Here is a 22,920-nt window from a genome sequence, read left to right as displayed (position 1 = left end):
CCTTGATGACCGCTTCACCAATGAAGTGTTTTAACTGCGACACTACATAGCCGAAGACAAATTCATATAATTCATTGTTTTAGTACAATACAATTGATTTTATTGCATTAATAAATAAAATCTTATTTATCTATGTCTCTTTTAACTAAATGGGAGTCCTAAAGAGACCGAGTCTTTGATTGGTTAAAAAAGAGTTGCTTCCATATATGATGACAAATTCACTTGCATTTTTTCCATGAATATAATAAAACATTGAGAATTAAGGAGGAGATGTAGCAAGTGATCAATATCTTAATGATTATGTCTTAAAAGAGGAGCCTCAAAGTCACAAAGAATCTTCATTTTTTCTTTAGGCATCAAATCTATAATGATATCTTTGAGGATTTTTATGTTCCTGAATATATATTTATTATTATTAGAATTGGTGTTTTTTAAAATTATTTTGAAAGATGATTTTTAATATAGAATTATTATTTTTAAATTGCTTTGACAATGTCAAGATAGTTTTAGAAATAAAGGTAAAGAGCAGTAAAATATGTTATCATTTTGAAGAGTGTGGCATTAAAAATTGAAATATGATAATATGAATTTAGTCTTATTATTTATGATAATTTGAAATAGTGATTTATATTTCTTATTTATATACATGATTAGGTAGAGACATGTCCCTTCATCTTAATTAAATTATTTTAAGAAATTAATTAGAGCTGACAAATAAAAATATTAAGGTTAAAGATGCCTCACATGTTTAACCTTATTACACCTAGGAATATAGAATATTAGGGACATAACATGCCCATCCTCTTCAAAAAGGTGTTTCCCTCAAACTTAGCAATTATAGATGCTTTTGTATAAATTATTCATTTTCTCATGTTACATCTTTAGTTGGTAGATTCTTCCACTTGATTAGGAATTTAGAAATCACTTAGTTTCATAATTTCTTTACTTGTTTCTTTATGACTACCTCAAATTCCAAAATTAAAATCCCCTTCTCCATCTAGATTAGACATTTTTTACTAGATTGGAAGTTTGTTGTACCTATTAGTTTCCTAAAGAAAAAGTTATGAAATACATGATGAATTTACCTTATTGGGACCATAAAATTTTGGTGTGAGATTGATATTATTATGTTGCTTAAGTGATATTTGTTTATAAGGTTCCAATCAAATGAATGTCCAATCATTGTTGTGTTTATTTACTTATTATGTCATTATATTATAAGTAATATTTGAATTCTTCTTAAGGATTTGAAACACTTATTGTTGGTGTTGAATATAATCATTTACATATGCCATAAATTTGTAATATGAATTTACATGTCAAAAATAATCTTGAGCAGAATGAGGAGGAATTGAACCTAATACTTGAGTTAGAGTTCCAAGGCTAGAGAGAAAGAACAAGGACTTGTTACCAAATGTGGAGAGGTTGAGTGGCCTTATCTCAAAATTTAATCTCAAAAACCTTTCTAAATATCAAATCAAGATCAAGAAACTATAGGGTCAAGTCACATTATGAGCTAGCACTAATGTCATTACTTATGTCAAACATATTAGGAAGCTTAAAAATAAAATATATTTATTATGAGTACCACCATTAGAAATAAATATTTATTTTAATTAATTTTCAATGTCATCTCAACTAAATTTGGATAGTTAATAGAGTTTACATTATCTTGAATTAATATTTTAATAAGATGTGTCCATTTCAAGGAGTGATCTCCAAAAATAAAAATATAATGGTTTTAAAAATTCTTTCCCTTCCTTATCTATAAACATAATTATGTAATACCATGCTATTTCATTCTAAAATAGTTTTCCTAAAAAAATAACTAGAGATAATAAATGAAGATTTTTTTATGAACATATGTGGTAAAAGAGTATACGTATGAGATTCTAGACATAAGGACCAGGTCTTGATTACGTTTTTTAAAAAAAGGAACAAGATCAGAGAAAAATTAAGTAGACAAAGCCACTCCTATTGGAGAAGGATTACTATCATCTAGTTTCCACCAAACATCCTTGAGGCCAAAGTCACCAATAGGCTCCCAAACAGTGAGAGAATTATTGTCTACATTTTCTTTTTGTGATGACTAGTGGAAAACTAGAGAGATTCCAAGTGGCACATAGGGAAATTTGTTAGTGTCTATCTAGCCATTGTCCTACCCTAGAGATGGTGGATGTGATGGAAAACACCATCCTCGGTGAGCAACAAATTATTGAGGGTTTTTAGGTGTAGGACCACAAGAGCTATGGTCTCCAATGTTGTCCCATCTGGAAGAGTGGCTACTACCATGACAAGACCCATGAATAAAAATGGATTCAAGTGGAACTTGGGAAATGGTGCAAGGAGCATTTCCCTAATGTTCTTTGAACTCCTATAAATCAGCCACCTCAAATCCAACTTTTCTAGCTTGTACTTGTATATGTATGAAAAAATTAGATCATTAATGACTTAAGAATATATTAAAATAATTTTTTGAAGAAGTGTTATTGAATAAAGCTAAAACTTTGTCCTTCCAAATGCTAAAATGAATCTCCACCCTAAAAAAGTGCCATATCTAAGAAAAGTTGAGAGGGAGGCAAGTTCAATCTCTGAGTAGAACCATGTTCCATGAGAAGGAATCAAGTCTAAATAGATTAAAGAAGTCATGAATATAGTTCTAGGATTGTTGAGCTTGTCGAAAAAACCCCAAAAAGGCATTTTAAAGGTTCAATTTGCCCATAAAAAGGGAATTTGGGAGGAGGAATACCCATTTGAATCAACTGGGTCCTTATAGGGAGGCAAGAGACAGTAAGTGAAATAGGCCAACTTTGGATCAAGAATTGTATTCCAAATTCTCTTAATCCTTTTTTCCATAATCCATGGGGAAGACAATAATTTCTAGTGGGAATTGAGTTGGTCTATCATAGGCAAGCAAGGAGAAAGGAAAGAACTTAGTCCTTATGCGGCGTATAATTTTGTAAAGGATTATCAAGATACCATTTACAATATTTCCACCATGTTTTACACAATTAACCCCCAATTTATGAAGGTCCAATGGATAAATTAAATCAATAATCAATTGGTGAGTTGCTTGATCCTAATTAGAGAGATTGAATTTCACCTTGAAGTCTTTCCATGAGAGAAAATTCTTGGTGGCGGGATAGGTAAGATCCAAAAGATACCTAATGCCTTTTTTAAAGAAGTGCAAGGCCTTGGTCCATGCATAGAGAGCCAAAGGCCTCTATTGTGTGCTAAAAATCTAGTACAACCAAATAGAGTATTGCTTAATGCAATTAGGGCTTAAGAGCCTCCTAAGCTTTCCAAATTCTTTTGATGACAAAGGTACCCAAGATTTAAATTGGTTCCATCATGGTGAGGATCATTCTAATTTAAAGGTCTTACCAAGCTAAGAAATCACAAGGAAAGCCAAAGAAAGCACAATAGAAAATTAAAAATATTAGGCCTGATTTCCATTAAGTGCCCTAATAATGCACTTGGTGTGTAAGGCCAAACCCTACAGATGAATTCAAAGAAGACCCAAACTACCATATTCACATGATAAGAAACAAAATTCCCATGCCACGTGGTGGAAGCTATGGTGGCCTTCACTAGATGCCTAAAAAAAGTCTCTGAGGAGCTTTCCCGCTTTCAAATAGGATGCTAAGAAGGTGCCAAGTTATTGATATCCTCCAGGTCTCTAATTTTAGGTATTAAATTGATGGAGTCTATGTTGATAAAATTAACTATGAATCCCTTTTGAAGAGATTATAGATAGACCATATGAAGATGTTTGCCCTTAATTTCCTAGAATGTCTTGTATAATTCCTAAGAAAAGCCATTCAAATTAGGGGCTTTGTCATTATCCATGGAAAAGGTCATTTCTTTGAGATTCTCCTTAGAAAGGAGTAGATCACGAAAAGAATGTAATATCACTACTTTGAGTTCCTCCTAAGTAGATCATAGAATGTTAGGTAATTATTAGAGGATTTTATTACATTCATGGATAGCCTTGAAAGACTGGTGGGTATGTCAAGCCTGTAAAGTTTGGAAAAAATTGTTAGATACCGTATCCCTGATTTTGAGCTAGTGCAATTTGGCCTTGATTTGAGTGACATGGGCAACATATGCATCAATAATATTTCTATGTTGGAATAGTTAAAGCAAGCTGAAATTAGGAAAAAAGATCAAATAGTTGATCCTTCAAGGCAATGACAACTTAGTGGAGCTTCCATATGGTGATCTCATAAGAGTGGCAACAAAAGTAGGCCAATTTATTTCCAAATATTTTGAAAAATCTAGCAATATTATTTATATCATCATTCCACCACTATATCCAACTCATATCATGAAGGGGATGCATCTTAAGATTCCAAAAATACTAGATATGAGTAGACATGACCTTGTGCTTGAGAAGAATTGTGTTGAGAAAAAATTATCCCTTTATTGATTTAGGAATTGTAACTTGCCATTGAATGCAAAATTGTATGAGGAATTGGTCAATCAAGACAAAATCCACCAATAGCTCAATAGGTAAGGAATAATAATTGGTAAAATGAAAAAAGGATTTTAAGACTCTCAAGATTGACCCACAAGTTGGTCCACATATACCAAGTGTAATGTCCTAAAATTGCACCCCTTGCAATTTTTGACTGCATTTGGGTCTTTGCCTTGTGTTTGCGCCCCTCAGCTTGATCAAAGACCTGATTATGCTCACACATGTCAAAACATTCATGCAACTTAGTGACGTGCCCTGCCTGCACCTTGATCCTACCCCAAATTAGGGTAGGACCAAGGTGTGGCGCCCCGGTCCCCCTTAATGGGGACCTATCTTGGACCCCTCCCCCTGGCCTAACTCAAATTTAAAGTGAGAAAATCCCCCCTATGTTGGCTCATGTCGTAAATTTATTCAATTAATCCGATGGGCAAGTATATAAGAGGGATTTCCCCTCTCATTTGACATATACATAATACATGAAACTCAATCAAGCATCAAAGCATTCAAGAGATCAAGCATTCAAGGATTCAAAAATGTTGGTGTAAATAATTATTCATCATGGATATTATTACACTTACTTAAGTTTACTTAGGATAATGCATTTCATAGTAGTTTGGATATGAGACACTTGGGTTTTTGTGTCACATTGGGATAGTGTGTGTAGGAGAAATTCCACCTCTTATGGTGTTGATCTTGTTATTACACTATCATATCCACTTATTATGGAGTGATAATTCCACCTTCGGTGGGTGATCCACCTCATGTGGAATATTATATTATTTCTCCTACCTACCCACACCTATTTCCTACCTACCCTTGTTTCTTATTGAGCCACATGTCATATTTGTGTGCTCATACATATCCCTAGCCTTGCCTATATAAGCAGGCTCATCTACATTGTATGTAAGTTGTTGATCATTTTCTATTGATGAGAATACAGTTTATTCTTGTCCTATATTGTGTCTCTATCTTGTACATTTCATTGACCTCTTGATCTTGGCAAAATCCAACATGGTATCAGAGCTATTGGAGCTTCATTGATTCGTCTTGAAGAGGCATTATTGTGACGTCAAGAGGCAGATCTGAGGAGCATCATCATTTGGAGGCATCCTAGACCAGATCTGACCTCACCATTGCATCCGGAAGGCCATTTCCATGAATTTTGGTTATAAAGTTGGCCTATTTTGGTGAGAAATTTTTTTTCTCCATTTTTACCTATATCGTACGGATTTCGAAAATTTTTTATTAATATTCGCAAAAAAAAATTTTCGTTTTTTCTGAAATTGTTTGGAAAAATTCAAAAATCAAAAAAAAAAATTTGAAAAAAATTCCGAAAAGGCAAAAAAAAAATCAAAAAAATATATTTGTTTGGGGGTCCGCAGACCCTCGTACCCTCGTACCTGCGCAGGTGCAGGCTTATTGCAGACGTCTGTACCCGTATCCTCGCAGACCGCGCCGAGCGCCTCCTCCCCGGACAGCCACCGCCTCCCGCGAGCGGCCCCCCCCCCGCAGCGCCGTCTTGGCTCCGCCGCGGCTTGCGCTCCCTCTGCTCGGGCACCGGACTCCTCCGCCGCAGGTCTGCAGACATCCGCTGAGTTCCTTTTCCGGCGCCCGTCCCTCCGCCCTCAGGCTCCCTACGGCTCCGGCAGCAACGCCTTCTTCCCGTCCTTCTCGCTGTTTGTACTCGGCGCCTCCACAGGTCCTCCCGCTGGCGGCTCCCCCGTCGGCCGCCTCCCGCGAGCGGCCCATGCAGCGCCGCCTCGTCCCTGCTGCTCCGCCGATTCTCCGCCTCCCGCACAATGCCTTCTCCGCCACGCAGCAACCAGGCTGGCGAATCCACGCCCGCCATGTGGCAGGAGGCCACTGGCCCGTGGACATAAACACAGACACGTCGGATTTTCTGTACAGCGCCACGCAGAAAACCGTACACACAGTCAGCAGTACGGAATACACACTCAGCACGCCACGCAGTCTGTCCGTACAGTACGGATGCCCAGTCAGCCAAGGAGGTGAAGTTTTGGCGATGGTCATACGGCCGTCAAATTTAACATAGTGTTTTGATGACATCAGCGCCACATCAGCAGGGTTTGAAAATTTTTTGGACCCCCTCTCATTTGCATTTTTGATTTTGCAGTTCAACTTCAAATGGCCATAACTTGCTCATTTTTGCTCCTTTTTGGGTGCAATTTTTTTTGAAATGGGCTAGAATTTCGTGCTCTCCGCAGTGGTGAAAGAATTTTTTGATTTTGATGCATGGATGTTTTAGAAAATGCAGTTTTTGGTGACTGTCCCTGAGTAATCCCAGTTTTTGCAACTTCAGAGGCTTCGTTTGGGGTCATCCGACCTCCTTTTTAGGTGCCATTTTTTTTGAAAGTGCGTATTTTTTCATCTACTTTCACATGATGCTATCAGATTGATGTCATTGTAAGTAGAAATTGTACTTTCAGATTTAGGCCATTTTTGGCTATTTTGGTACTTGTATATTTGCTTGAATCTCAGTTAGATTCATTGCACTATTGATTGAAGTCTCTTGTATCTCATTTGGGAAGTTGTAAAATTTGCATCATAAGCCCACTTTGCCTTGTTTTGCAAGTGGCTCATTGTAATCGCACTAAGTATAAAGAGCCAAAATCATCACTTTAGGGGGGGTACTTTGATTGATTGAATTTGGGGGGTGTCTCTTGTGCTTTTGTGCTCTTGTGTTCTTTCCTTTTTTCTGCTATGGGTTCTTCTAAGTTTCCTCTGTTAACTCCACATAATTATGCTACTTGGAAAATTGATGCATAGAGTAAACTTATGGAAAAAGGACTCACTCATTACATTGATGGAACTATTGTTGCTCCAGCTGATCCTAAGGCTGATCCAGTTGGTCACTTAGATTGGCTCACTAAAAATATCATGGCAATTGGTACCTTAAGAAAGTATGTATCAAAGGATCTCATTTTTCATATTGAGAAATGTACTCTAATCAAGGATGCTTGGCAAAAGTTTCAAGACTTGTATGGTCAAGTTGATGAGATTAGGGGATATCAAATTGATAGTGATCTCACCATGTTAGATCCCAAGAACTTTGATACTATACAAGATTATGTCACTAAGGCAAATGAGTTGAGGGCACAACTCAAAGATTGTGGCATTGATAAAAAGGATACTCAATTGATATTCAACTTGATAGGCAAGCTTCCACAAGAATATGCAACATTTGTTTCTAGTTTCCAAACCCATAGGATGACAATGGGTTCAAGCTACAAAATGCCTACATTTGATGCTTTCAATGAAATGTTGATGATGGAACAAACTAAGTTGATAAGCATGGGCATTCTTAAGGCTTCTTCTAAGTCTCAAGCATTAGTAGCAAATCAAGGAAACAAAGGAAATCAAGGAAAGGACAACTCAAACAAGAAGAAATGGCAATCAAAGCCTAAAGAAAAAGCATCATCTTCTCCACAACAAGGAGATTCATCCTCTTCCAAGAAAGATAATTCACCAAAGAGAGAGAGACCTACTTGTGCTTATTGTAAAAAGATTGGTCATGAGGAACATCGTTGCCATACTAAGAAGATTGATGAGCTCACACATATCATCAAAAAGCATAACATTGATTTGCCTAAAGTCTACAAGAAGGATGATTCATCAATTTCCACTTCCTCACATTCAAAAGGAAAAGGGCAAGCATTCATGGCTTCTACAAGTGGAAAAACTCACTCTTTTGGAACAAGAAAAGGAAAAGCTCTATGTGCTACAACAAATCATACTTCAGAGAGATGGCTTCTAGATTCAGGGGCTTCTCATCATATGGCATCTTCACAGTCTATGTTCTCTACATTTGAGCCTTGCACCATGCCACAAATTTTGATGGGCAATCATACATACATGGATGTGATTGGGAAAGGATCTATTGACATTGGGGATAACTCCTTCAATGATGTGTTGTGTGTACCCCACTTGACAAACAATCTCCTTTCTATCTATCAAATCACACATGGCGCAACTAAGAGAGTTGTGGAGTTCACACCTGACTCAGTTTTTATTAGAGACATGGAGACTAGAGCTATCATTGCGACTAGGGTGGTTGATCATGCATCTCGGTTATACTCCTTTTCAGATTTTGTTGATGATGATGATTTCACATTTGATGATTCTACACATGATGATCACACTTATTGTGATGGTTCATATTTTGAGGAGAACTTTGGACACTTGAACATGGGGATTCTCACATATAACCCAGTTCTTGAGTCTTGTATTTCATCTCCTCATATTGATATCACATCACCTATTGCACCTAATGATGCAGATAGTGCGATAGTTTTGCCTTCATGTGATTCAGTGCAGCAGGATATTCATTGTCTTCCAGCTTCAGATTCATGGGATGATTACATGACAGATATTGCAGGTTTGTTTGTGGAATCCTACATTGCAGATTTGGGAGACATCATTGATGACATACATCTTCTCTTTGATGAAGATGATCCTTCTTTGATTGTTGCGAGGGCACACTCTGACCCTCTTGTTCATTCTCTACATGATCATTCTTTCAAGGTTGACATGATTGTGGATACTTATGTACAGCAGTTGGAGGAGGTCTCTTTATTCTTTGAGGAGACACATGAGTCTTTGGATATTGTTCTACATTCATCTTCACTAGATCTTGGAGTGCCTTTTTCAGCAGTGTGGCACAGTTTACCACCTTTGGAAGGGGTATCTTTCAGCATCGACATGGGGACACTTGAGCAGTTTTCAGAGATTCCTTTCATCATGAGTTTTCTTCATACATCTTCCCTTCATGATTGGGGAGACTTCATGGATACACCTTTGGTTTCGTTTCTTCCTAAGGGGAGGAATGTTGTTCGACGTTCGTGGAGCAGTTTCTTCATACATCGAGCTTCTATCATTGGTGCAGATTCTTCATTGAGGGAGGATCACAGTTTGACTTCTCTTCTTCTCTCATATGGGGGGGACTTTTTCCTCACATGGGGTTTTGTTCCTCACATACTTCTTTGAGAGTTCTTTTGTATAGCTTTCATCTCTTTTTGGGGGAGGGTTTTTTCCCATTGGGTTTTTCTCTCTTTCCCCACTTTGTGAGAGATTTCATTGCATTGGTTTGCATGCATTTGCATTTGTGCATGGGTACCTAACATGGCCTCGTAGTCGGGACCCATCTTGCATTGCTTAGTTGCATTGTAGACTTAAGTGCATTCCCCTAAGTTGCACTTAAGGGGGGGTGTTGGTGTAAATAATTATTCATCATGGATATTATTACACTTACTTAAGTTTACTTAGGATAATGCATTTCATAGTAGTTTGGATATGAGACACTTGGGTTTTTGTGTCACATTGGGATAGTGTGTGTAGGAGAAATTCCACCTCTTATGGTGTTGATCTTGTTATTACACTATCATATCCACTTATTGTGGAGTGATAATTCCACCTTCGGTGGATGATCCACCTCATGTGGAATATTATATTATTTCTCCTACCTACCCACACCTATTTCCTACCTACCCTTGTTTCTTATTGAGCCACATGTCATATTTGTGTGCTCATACATATCCCTATCCTTGCCTATATAAGCAGGCTCATCTACATTGTATGTAAGTTGTTGATCATTTTCTATTGATGAGAATACAGTTTATTCTTGTCCTATATTGTGTCTCTATCTTGTACATTTCATTGACCTCTTGATCTTGGCAAAATCCAACAAAAAACATTTGAGCATTTTCAGTCTTCCTTCAAGCTTTGGAGCAGCAATAGAGTCAAGATTTCAAGCATTGAAGAGGAGATCATCATTCTAATCCATGAAATCATAATTCCATGTGGAGGCAAGCAAAACTTCAAAAGGAGGTATAAGCATTTCATTTTCAAGCAATTCAACATCCCCTCAAAGAGGAGGATTTCTACTTTCAGTCATTTCAATTACATTATTCAACCACTTGGTTAATTCCAAAACCAGGGCTTGACCTAAAGGCAAAATCCTATTCCCAACACATTTCCCTTTTCTTCTGTGTGCATGAAGCAAGTGTGCAGCTCCACTTCTGGAATTAATCTTTATTTGCAGAGATGAAAAAACCCTTTTCGACGTGTGGAAAGTTTGAAGGACTGATAGGAGGGCGACTTGGTCCAGACACACGATCCTTGCAACTTTTGGCAAATTTCATAGAGCAGCTCCAAATCATCTCAAACTTCTCAGATTCAGGTGCATGACAAAATCCTAAATCTGTAGCTCGTTGTTTTCTCATACTTTGTCTTCATTTCCTACAGTTAGTCTTAATTCAACTGGTCAACTTACAAAAGAGGATCAATTACATTCCAAACACGATCAATCTACTCAATATTCAGTCCTTGCATCATTTAGGATTGGATCTAGTGGATTCCTCCCCCTCTTTTGAATTCAAACTCTCTCCAAGTGGAAATTGAGCTTGGTGAATCCTCCATTCCCAGGGGTGAATTGTGTTGAAATCCTAGGTTATACACAACCTCCTAGTAATGTTAATCATTCCATTCCTTTAACAAATCCTATGACTAGTGTCCCTGCCTTCACACCAAACATCATGGCTACCTCTACACAAAATGTCATACCTATAAATGTCAGTCATGGGGGCAATACCTCTTCTTTCATTCCTCCTACCGTGAGTGTTCCCATTGTTACCCAATCACACTAACCACCTATAAATGCTAGTCAAGGGGGAAACTCCTTCATTCCTCCTATGAGTCTTCCATGTGCTACCCAAACTTCTCCATTACCTACTTATCATAGTGTCCCACCTCCTTATCCTCAATCTCTCCCTTCATTCAACAATGTTACTCTTCCCTCTCAATCCAACATGTCTAATTTCAACCCTTCTACCGAAGCTACAATTAATAGTCTAGCCCAAACAATGTCTTCCTTACAACAACACATAGCTTCTATGAATCAATCTAGGTATAATGTGCCCACATTTGATGTACCGAGCCCATTATCCAATGACATTGTTAGAGTCATCCCTCCAAAACATGTAGAAGTCCCTCAATTGGAACTTTATAATGGAAAAGGTGATCCCTTAGCTCATGTTAAAACATTCCAAACTTTGTGTAGTGACTTTTCTCATAATCAAATATTGCTAGCAAAATTGCTTACTATAACATTAAGGGATAGAGCTTTGCAATGGTATTGTTATTTGCCTCCTTATTCTATTACTTCTTTTCAACAACTGGCTAATGTTTTTATTCAACAACTTCACAATAGCATTGGTCCTAAAGTTACTTTGACTAATTTAATGCATTGTAAACAAGGTGTTAAAGAAAAATTGACTGATTTTATTGGTAGATATAAGCATTTGTATTCTCAAATTTCTTTTCCTGTGCCTAATCAAGATATTCAAAAGATTTTTATTGTTAATTTACAAAAAGATATTAGGGATAAACTTCTCTTAACTAAGTTTACTTCCTTTCCACAGTTGTGTGCAATACTTCACAATTATCAACTGATAGTGAGTCAATTTGAACAATCATCTCCTTCCATGGTTCCGAGTGATAAGGGTGATAGTGCTCAACAACCCTTTGTGAAGTTCAAACCAAACAAAAGATTCATAAAATTCAATGACAACAACAACAATCAACTAGTAAGTGCTACAGGTGTGTCTCCTTTGTCTAAATTATTTAAAAGAGAAAGAGAATTTACTCCTTTGAATGAATATTTGCATAGCATTATGTCTCATTTAATACAAAGGAATGTGTTAAAAATTCCCCAAATCAAGCCAATTGATCCATCTAAGACAACGTCACCTTACTTTGATGCTAAGTCCTTTTGTTAATACCATCGCCAGCCTGGTCATGATACTAAAAAATGTTTTTCATTGAGAAGTAGGATTCAAGAATTGATTGATAACAATACCATATCTTTGGCAAGTGTGAATGATAAAGGAAACAAATCCGTAGCTCCTCCTAATCAAAATCTTTAGATTTTCCCTAATCCTTTACCATCCCATTCCACTAATGTGATTGAGACTTATCATCTTGCTTTCTCTCCCAATGATTTTGGCCTTGAATCTAACAATGTGGTAAACCTTATAGACAAACAAGAACCTCCTAAGGAATTATGCATCACATTTTATCCTAGTGAGACCATTAAAGAACCTGATGGCCCATTATACATAAGTGCAAAAATCAAAGGTATACCTACTAGAGTGCTTATTGATCCTGAAGAATTTCTTTATACTTTACAATTGCATTAAGTGATAGATTATGATACTGATGTGGTACCTAAAGTTTTTGATGGTTTATCTTTTCCTTCTATTGGTTCTATAACACTTCCTATTGATATTGGCACCAAATGCTCAGATGTTCAATTTGCTATCATTCCTACATCCGATCAATTCCGTGTTAAGTTAGGGCATCCTTGTCTCTCTTCCATGAAAGTGATCACTTCTACTGTTCATAAGTGTTTGAAATTTCCTCATAATGATTAAATCATAACTACTAATCATAACATATATCAACCTATAATGAGGCATCGATATGTTTGTCTTGATTATTTTTGGTCCGAATGATTCCAGCCTCTTCAACCTAGAAGGGATGCTCTCTTTAGATCATATCAAAACTGGAAAAATAAAATGATTTTATCCTTGAGTGAACCCAAAAATCCAACACTTTACATTCCTCTTAATGATCATATACCCCTTCTTGAGGATAATATTATTCTTCCTCCTAAGGAAAGAAATAATCCTCTTCCCAAAGAGGCACCTATTCCTTTTCCTAAAGAGAAGAGTATCCTTTCTCCTAAGAAATGAGATATTCTTCTTCCTAAAGAAGAATCTATTTCTTCTCCTATGGATGAGTCTACTATTCCTCCCAAAGGCAGAAAAAATCTTCCCCCTAAACATAAATCTATTCCTTCTAAGGCTAGACCTATCCCTCCTCCTCATGATGGATCCGATCTCCTTCCTACACCTCCCATTCCTCCTTTATATGGTGCGGTTCCTCCTCCTTCATCTTATAGAGAGAAATGACCGACCTCTCTTATTTTACAACCTAAAATAACTCAAACCATTTATCCTTCCCTAAAAAAAGAGACAAAGCCTATACTTGATGAACCTAAACCTCCTCAACCTTTAGCCAAAACTAGATGAAACCGTTGTGCAAGAGAACACCGATGGAGACGTCATGCTAGAGCTCATGAAGTTGTTTCCCAAACTATTTATTCTCCTAAAACACCAATTGTTGATATGATTCCATTTTCTAAACAAGATGTTCAACCTAATTCTCCAAGACACAAAATGCTTAAAACAAATGATGGTTCAAGTTCTATTCAGATTAGAGCTCCTATTCTTATTAATCTTGATGAAGAAATAGGTGAAAATGTTGTTAATGATGAAAATGTTGATCCTAATATTTCTGATGATGAATATGAATATGTTGATGTTGACAATGACTTATCTGCGAAATTTTCAAAAGCATTAATCCTAGCTCCTAGTAACGAACAAAGTGACTCATCATTAGAGCATGGTCTTTGTTTGGAACTTGTGGTAGCTCGATCTACTGTGCTTGATGTGGCTCCTCTTGCATGTTGTCCATCTTCCCAAAATAATGATCAATAAGATCAGGGGGAGGATGATCTGCTTGATTAGCTTCATTAGCATCGTAGATTCTGTCTCTCTCTCCTCTCTTCCTTATTTGTGACATTATTCTATTTGTTTCCCTATTCTTCTATTTTTTGTCCCTAGTGTTGTCTACTTGAGGATGACGCAAAGAGTTGAGATCTATTTTGATCTCTTCCATGTTGACTCAAAAGAAATATGTGTTCCCTTCTTCCATGGTGGTTTCCTTTCTTTGGGGGATGAAGATGATTCTATGCACATATATATACATGATATACATGAGTTATCATAAAAAGAATACTGACTCCAAAGTTAGGTGAAACCACCTTGTGTTTTGTGCTTTGTGCTCATTATCCTTTGATTTATCCTCTCTTGGGGGATAAATTAATTTGATAAAGTGCTTGTTTGTCTTGGATGTATCCTACCTTAAAGAAATTTCTCCTAGAAAGGCATACACAATCTCTTTAACGTAGGGGCATACACAATCTCTTTAATGTGGGGGCATACACTCCTCTCATGATTCTCTCTCTTTATGCTTAAAGTTACTTAGCAAAATTTGTCTTTGCTTTGTCATTTTTAGTATATTCTTTTCATGACTCGTAGTAAGAGACCCTTACTAGTTGTACTCATGGTTCTCTCTTTCTCTCTCATGATCTTCCCTTTTACCTTATCATTGAAGTCATAAGATCCTAAAGTCCATTGGGAGATTGGTGAATCTTGCCTCTTTGACATGGTGAAAGTCTTTCAATCTAAATTCCTTTTACTTTACCACGAGTATTTGCATAAGCTCATACTCCTGCTAAAGTGGGGGCTAAATGTCACATCCTAAAATTGCACCCTTTGCAATTTTTTGATTGCATTTGGGTCTTCACCTTAGTGTTTGCACCCCTCAGCCTGATTGGAGATCTGATTATGCTCATACATGTCAAAACATTCATGCAACTCAGTGATGCACCCTACTTGGACCTTGATCTTGCCCCAAATTAGGGCAAGACCAAGGCATGGCATCCTATTCCCCCTTAATGGGGACCTATCTTGGACCCCTCCCCCTAGCCTAACTCAAATTTGAAGTGGGAAAATCCCCCCTATGTCGGCTCATGTCAAAAATTTAGTCAATTAATCCTACGGGCAAGTATATAAGAGGTATTTCCCCTCATTTGATATATACACAATACATGAAATTCAATCAAGCATCTGAGCATTCAAGAGATCAAGCATTCAAGAATTCAAGATCAATTGAACATTTTCAATCTTCCTTCAAGCTTTGGAGTAGCAATAGAGTCAAGATTTCAAGCATTTAAGAGGAGATCATCATTCCAATCCATGAAATCATAATTCCATGTGGAGGCAAGCAAAACTTCACAAGGAGGTATAAGCATTTCATTTTCAAGCAATTCAACATCCCCTCAAAGAGGACGATTTCTACTTTCAATTATTTCAATTACATTATTTAAACCACTTGGTTAATTCTAAAATCGGGGCTTGACCTAAAGGCAAACCCCTATTCCCAACACATTTCCCTTTCCTTATGTGTGCAGGAAGCAAGTGTGCAGTTGTACTTCTGGAATTAAGCTTTATTTGCAAAGACGAAAAAATACTTTTCGACACATGGAAAGTTTGAAGGACTGATAGGAGGGTGACCTGGTCCGGACACACGGTCCCTACAACTTTTGGCATATTTCACAAAGAAACTCTGAATCACCTCAAACTTCTCAAATCCAGGTGCATGACAAAATCCCAAATTTGTAGCCCATTGTTTTATCATACTTTGTCTTCATTTCCTATAGTTAGTCTAATTCAACTAGTCAACTTACAAAAGAGGATCAATTACATTCCAAACATGATCAATCTACTCAGTATTTAATCCTTTCATCATTTAGGAACAAATCTAGTGGATTTATCCCCCTCTTTTGAATGTAAAGTCTCCCATAGAAGTTTGTGGAACTAGTTTAGAGGCAAATGGAAAGCCCATAGAAGTTTGTGGAACTAGTTTAGAGCATTGGACAACCAATGTAAATCACTAATCTTGTGGTGGGATGCTTTGCATTGATATCAAGTATTTAGGAGGATGATATATTGATTTTTTTGGGAGTAACAAGACTCCCCAATTTGGATATCCACAGTTTCCATGAGCTCTTTTGAGAGGTCAACCTCAACATAGACTTGACGATTAGGGTGGGTCAAGTAAAACTCCTTAGCCTCAACACAAACTATTGTACCCATTGAGGCTACTATTTGGGATGGAAAATGCCAGAAAAAACACAGGTAACCTAAGGAACCCAACCCAAACCAAGACACAAAGGTATTTTTTCATCCACAATAGAAAAGTCATGGGTCCAATGTTTGAAAACTAATAGAGAATAATGGACAAGCCAATGGCATCAAGTGAGAATATCTTGGGCGTGATTGGATTCAATAAAATTAAAAATTAAAAAAACCTAGGAAAGTTTTTGCACAACAACCAATCAAATCCCATGTGGGGTCCAAGATTTGGACACCTAGTCACGTAGCACACTTTCATGGGGACCCTTTCCACAAAATAACCAACAAGAGTAAAAAATTTAAGCAATTTGTAGGCTTCTTAAAATTTGGGAAGTGGAAGGACAATATGTGGAGGTAGCTTAGAAGACATGTATATCTCTTGAAACGCCTTTGGGATAAAAATTTGGGATCGTTTGAGGAGGTGAGCCATGGGATTTTACCATCAAGCTTTCAACTCCACCAATAGTAGCTATGGAGGAATAAAAATTTGTGGCCATATAAAAGGGAAATGGAAAAGGCCTTCATGCTTGACCAATACAAAGGGCCTACAATAAATGCATAGAAAAACTAAAAGGTTCCCACAAAGAAATGCAAGATGACATATGCAAGTAGGCCAAGAAGTCGAGAGACCTTATTAGGGCTCAGTTCTCACTATGACTCAGCAATTATCATTTGAGAGTAATTTTTTAAAAAGCATAAATGAAGATATTAAATGTAAGCATTTCACCAATACTTAACTTTAGTACACCTAGGAAGATAAAATGTTAGAAGCATAACAATAATTATTCCTCTCTATCTTTACTTTGATAAAAAAAATTGCAATCTTGATTCCAAAGTTACAAAAGAACTCATCACTTGTCCTAATAATTAATGTTTTTCTAGATTTACTAGGTACACGATTTCAACAATATAATATATTGACATTAATTTTTTATTTTTTCTTTTTAAAAAAAAATATATATTGCTACTTTTTTCTCTTTCATTTGTTTAAAATCATTCAAATGACATGAATTTTATCAATCCCATTAAACTATGATGATTGCTTTTTATATTAATAAGCATCAAAACTAGGGTGTGGATCTTGTAGACAAACAACCTGTAGGCAACTTTAACAAGCCATTAAAAGCACATTACGAACACATTAATTGTCTAGACTATACTATCAAAAGTAGTTTAGTAATACAATGAGCAGTAGAAAGTCTTTAGAGTAAATGAAACTAAGATGATTAAATAACCAAAAAATAGTAGAAAAGTGGCTATGCAAATAGGCCACCCCAATCCTCAGTGAGGAATTTAAACAAATACTTATAGCTTCCTTCATCTTTAGCCTCCATTTCGAGCATCTTCTTCTACAACAGGCACAAAGTAGTGACAAAATTGTGCATCACCTTTGAGTTGAACCTAGAGAGGTGCACCATCTTCTTTTCAAGGTCAATAACTTTCACCTTCAGAGTAGCAAGGTCAGTAGTTGTGGCACCATGTTTAATGTGGTGATGAGTCTCCCCTTCAAGGTGGGCTCCATTAGTCGGGAGGGTATCATCAAACAGGTGGGTGTTCTCCATGAGGTCCATAGGCACCAACTTAGTGTTATCTAAGTGGCTAGCGGTCATTTTCTCCAAGTTGTTCTCCTCCTTAGAATCTTCAAACTCCTCCTTTGTCTTTGTGTCTTCCTCAAGTTCATCCCTTCTCATATTATCTTTTCTTTTTTTCTGTAGTCTTGTTCACCAACCTATTGGACCTCCTAGGGTTGGAAATTTACATGTGCTCTTCTCTTCCTCCCTGCTGGTTGGGTCGTCTCATTGTTATTGTCAATTTCTTCAATCCGAGGATGGGCCTAGTTTTTCTTGGTTTTCTTGGTTGGGGGTGTAGAATTCTTGAATTTCCCTTTTTTAGTCGAGCTCAAAGGAGTAGTACGTTGTCAATATCATTTCAACCAAATATGGTAGTTAATATAGTTGAAATTTTCCTTGAATTAATATTTGAATAAGATGTGTGCATATAGTAACATAAATCAATATTTGATAAATCAAAATTTGTCATCTACAATAGATCTAATGAGAACTCATAATAACTATAAGTAATTTTCACACATTACTTTTTTAATAGTAGAAATAATTTTCATATTAATTTAGTCCCTAACCTTAAAAAAATAGATTATAATAATAATAATGATAATACTATTTTTCAATGTCATTTCAAACATATATATATAATATGGTTAAAAAGGTATATAAGTTTTGTGGTTTAGAAAAATAAAAAGAGTCATATGTTTGATCTTTTAAAACAATAAACTGAAATCAAATGAAAAATAGATCGAAGAGAACCTTGTTGTCAAAATGGGGTGCTCTAGATAATTGATTGTGGTTGAGGAGGAATATGGTTGCTCAATCAAGTAGGCTTCTTTTCAAAATATGAATATTAAATTATATTGTCAAAATTTTAAAAGAAAAAAAAAAATACAATACTCTTATTCACTAATTGATAATCCAGAATATGAATACTAGAAGAAACTGTCAAAATTTCAAAAGAAATAAAATACAGTACTCTAATTCACTAACTGACTTTATCAATCAACACCCCTCTTCGTTAGATCCCATGTCACATCTCATCTCTTCTTCTCTTTTTAATTCAGGTCTTGTCTGCAACTTAACATTTTACGTCTCTTTAAAACTCTCTAGTATCCTAACGATAGATCACGAAACGTGATCCAAAATATTGATTCAAAAACTAATACACAATCTAATCCTTTAATCAAGAAATAAACCAAATCTCTTCGATAACAACGACAAACAAATTTATTAAAACATACATCCAAACTCTTAAAAAATAGTAGGCAACATAAGATCATATTACAAATTTGACAAAACTGAAAATAAAGCAATCAGTTGCATGACGTCAAAAACAGAAAAAAGTCACCATGCAAAATAGTGTACGTACACAAAAAGAATAGAACCTGAACTATATTAAAGATGAAAAAGAAGCAATAAGGAATGTAGGTTTGGCCTGTACTATAATTATTATTGCATTGCTTGTAGCTTCTTCCACTATATTATATGATTGATCCTTAAAGCTCCACGCCTCCCATATTTTGGGTGGCCTATCAAAGTAAGTTATCTATATTTAGCACACATATTCTTCTGTATTGGACAATATGAGTTGTGACAACCAAGCCATTCACAGATGATCCCAATAATTGGCTCCACACAAACTAACTTTTACCAGAGATTATCGTCATATTTGTATGTAGATAAAGAGTTGTCGACAAGAAGGAAAGATGTAAGGCATACATCCTAAGAATGGGTGTTGTCATTTTCTGATAATGGAGGCATTGTGTGGATATGCTTTTATGGGTATAATATTAATTGGACTCTTGGATAAAGAGATGATATCAATTGTATGCCTCTTGAAGACAAATTTTCATCAATCATGTGGGGGGCCTACCCATTAAAGCTTCAGTTTATCTTGTTTCATGAAATATAACTTGGTCTCCTAACTAAAATTAAAAAATTTCATACTTTTTTAAATTGTGGTCATGTCATGTAGATTTATATCTATATTTTTGGTATATCTGATTGCATTCTTTATAGACATCTTTTTATCTACAAAATTAATGTCAATGGATTTCCACAATTTATGTAATTATTAGTATTATGTTTCGGGATTTGATTGTATATGGAGTTTTCAACTCCTGAGCTCTCTTTCATCTTGATGATGATTCACGTAGTGTGACCCCAAAACATTGATGTTAAGAAATTTCATACAAAAACAAATCGAGAAACATAATATTGTCAATGAATACATAATGCTTATAAAGATTGGTCTTTTATCATCTTCGTCTTTATTATTAATAGTTTCATCAATTTTATCTAAGGGTTGAGATTTTTAATCCTTATATTTAATATCATTATAAAAAATCGAAATAAAATTCTACAGACATTCACTAATTTTATTTCATAAACTAGTTAAAATAAAAAGTATTTGGTAATTCATTTTCATGTTGTGTGCTATTCTCGTTTTATTGCATTGCCTTATTATTTATATTATTGTCCCTACAACATAAATATTTATCAAGTAAATTGTCAATCTGATTGAAAGATTTTTTGTCTTATTGGCTTGTTGACAGTATGGAATAATTTTGTTGTAGTTGATCCTAAATTATTTTAATGTATCTATTAGTTTGATTGATTAAATAATTATATTGCCCACTAATGCTACTCAAAGGATAACCAACTCATATGACCATGTTTTCATAAATTGATGTAGATGTGGATGGAAAATCCAAGGATTATTCAACTATGTAAATTGACATAGATCACTCACTAGAATAATAAAATAGAATTTGAATACTCACACTATAAATTATTTCACTTAAGAAATTTATAAGATAACAATTTATTGAGTCGTGGACTAGAAATATATTACTATGACCTAATGCTATGGCCTAAAAACAAAAAAAAATACTTCATTCTTCTATTAAAATCATGGACAAGAAAAGCTTTTCAAACACCAAACTTCTAAGAAAATATTCTATCTAGTGTTTTCTAAATATGGATCTTTTTTAGTTTCAATTGCTACTAAGTTATTCCCCTATTGTGAATGTTAATATTTGCATCAATAGTCTTTATGTAGTATCATTGTGCCAACCAATAATATAGTGTGTTTCCCTATGCACATGAGATAAGAACCATGGATCCAATTTTAAAAAATTGTCCAACAATTTAGCTTTGGAACTATATGATTTGATGTGAAACATGTAAATAACCACTCTTAGCATAAGTAGAACAATATGAAAGCTTTGGAACACAATGAAGCCTTAACCACACAAACCTCCTTGGTACTCATAATTCCTTAAGAAATATTATCAATTGTCATGTAGTTCAAATATGTGAGGTGTGACTCTCTTGAATAGACTTGTCTTAAATAGGAGTAACAAGTCACACCACATTTTTAATATATAAAATACTTTTGATAAAACATATGGACATATTAAGATCTCTTTTAAGATTCTTTTGTTATAATTTGAAGGCTTTATGATGAACTATAGAATTTATATCTACTAGATTGTGCATTATGATATGAATGAAAAATGAAATAATAAAAATGTAATTATAGAATGAACAAAATAGTTGTGACAATCAACAAAACCTAGAAACGAAAATATATAAATAAATTTTTTTGTTCATGTAAGATTACTCTTGTACACTTGGGACTTGGGATGTTTTAAGATTACTCTTGTACACTTGGAAGTTTCTTCTATCATAAATGATACTATAGCTTTCGATGCAATCCTTTATTGGAATGTCTTGAACTCATGTCTCTAAGTATTATGCTATTTTCATAATAAACTACACTTGAATCATGTTTATGTTGGTTTCTTTGGTCCTATAAATGAATCACTAACTTTTGGAATAGTCTTCAAGATAACTTGAGCTTTAGAGGTATCTCATCATTTCCACTTGGCTTGAATAATGCATATCATATGTCACATTTTGGTGTAGACCTATGAGAAAAATTAAACAATATTGGCCACTATAATCTTGTTAATGTGACAATTTTTTTGATAATTTATTTATGTTATTTCAATTATGAAAATATTAAAGTATATATAAATAAGCTTTTTTTTCATTGTTTATATAGCCTTTCAAATAATAATTTTTGTTTCTCAAATATTGTAGCCACTTGTTTCAATGACCAAGTTGTTTTTGAGCCCTCTAGACTATGTTATATTTGTAGGTCCATTTTGATTATGATGCCAAAAAAATGAAATATGAACCACTTGATTATAATGATGAAACAATTCTATGTCAATTTGATATTGGTTTACTAGACATTCATATAAATTTGAATTGCATTGCAATGTAAAGGAATGTTATGCATTATGTTCTATTGATATATTTAGGTGTATATTTATATATTGACAAACTAACTATCTAATTGTTTCGATTGTCCCCCCTTGAGATTAGAGGGAGAGAATCACCGTAGAGAGTAATAGATTTGAAAGAAAAGTTGAGACCATAATAAATCTGAGAAATTTCGCTCACATTAATAAATAATGTTTAGTTCTTTCTTTCCTATTGAAATACATTGCAAAAAATGTTGTTTAAACTTTTTTTTTTTGCATAATATCTATCTAATATATGTTATTTTTACTAAATATTACTTTAATCATGTGTGTTGTCTTTTACCTAATAAAGTAGGCTTTTCCTTATTGAATTATTGTGAGAGAGAAAATATCTTTTCATTTGAAATGGCATATTTTTATAAATAAATAAGAGAATATTTATATACATATGTACATACACACACAAACATATATATAATATTCAAAATTGAATTTTTAATTATATATATAATATTGGGTATATATATGTATGCATGTATGTATATGTATATGTATATGTATATGTATATGTATATGTATATGTATATGTATATGTATGTGTTATGTATATGTATGTATGTATGTATACATATACATATATATACATATATATACATACATATATATATATAGATATATGTATACATACATACATATATATATATATATATATATATATATATATGTATACATACATACATACATACATATGCATACATTCCAAG

The sequence above is a fragment of the Cryptomeria japonica genome, chromosome 6 (assembly GCF_030272615.1).
Source record: "Cryptomeria japonica chromosome 6, Sugi_1.0, whole genome shotgun sequence".
Lineage (NCBI taxonomy): Eukaryota > Viridiplantae > Streptophyta > Pinopsida > Cupressales > Cupressaceae > Cryptomeria > Cryptomeria japonica.
This window is presented reverse-complemented; position numbering follows the sequence as displayed.